This window comes from Mus caroli, chromosome 1 (assembly GCF_900094665.2).
Source record: "Mus caroli chromosome 1, CAROLI_EIJ_v1.1, whole genome shotgun sequence".
NCBI lineage: Eukaryota > Metazoa > Chordata > Mammalia > Rodentia > Muridae > Mus > Mus caroli.
Window position 1 is genome coordinate 165,626,925 of NC_034570.1, and position 1,131 is coordinate 165,628,055.

The following is a 1,131-nucleotide window of genomic DNA, read 5'->3' on the forward strand; positions in this document are numbered from 1 at the left end:
TTAGTAAGGGGGAGAAAGAATAGGGGAAGAGCAAGGCCTGCCAGAGCCATGTTTGCCATGTTTGTCATGTTTGGGCCTGCTAGAACCCTTTATGCAGACTCAAAGCTTAGAATCTGAAGTAGGGGGTAGTCGTGAATTTAAGGCTAACCTGGGCTACAGAGTGAAACTATATCTTAAAAGATAAATAATAGCTTCCAGCTTTCATTTTCTTGATACTTTCTTTAAACTTATGTGGCCAAGGGAAACGCGCCTATTTGCTTTAAATGCACCCTGTAAATGTGATGACCAGAGAGGAGTTAGATGCAGGGTTCATGTACAGTTTATTACTAAAATACAGTAGTGTTGTCATCTGGTCTTACTGAAGAACTTCAGAGAGCTTTTTTAGACACATAGTTAAACATAGGTTGGAACAATGACTACAACAGAAATAGCATACAACACCAGTTGTTAAACTGGTCTCAGAAGTCCCCTTCAAGCTTCTAAGTCCCCAGCCTCCCCAGACCTCACATAATAAACCATAGTGTTTACATAAAATCTGCATATTTTCCCAATATAATTGAAATCATCTGTAGATCACTTAGACCCCCTAATATGACTCAGCTGCTTTGTAAATAGCTGTTTCAATGTGTTGTTCAGAGTACTCAGGCATGGAAAATAGTCTACCCATGCTCAGTACAGATGCCACCATCATTGGCCAAACTACACAACATGTGATCAGTGAATAAACAGATGACATCGGTTGATCGGTTGTGGTTCTACAGGACAGGAAATGACTGACCATTCTTGGAGTGTAACCTCAGAGTTAATCTAATTAATGGATTGCTCTTTCAAACTCCTTTGAAGATAAAGTATGAATTACCCACAGGATCCCAGGAAGGCATAGACAGAGATAGTCCTTAGAACAAAATTGTCCTAGGAAACCACTGGTTTCCTTCCTGAAGGTGGTTACACCCTATGAGTTTAAAAAAAATAAAAATTTGACAGGCATGGCAGCTGTAATCTCAGCATTCAGGAGACAGAAGCAGGGGGATTATGAGTCTGAGTGAAGCCTAATTAGTAAGTCTCAAAAACAAAGAAACCCTGTCTCGGAAAACAAAACAAAAAAAAAGAATGAATGAATGATAAAACAGG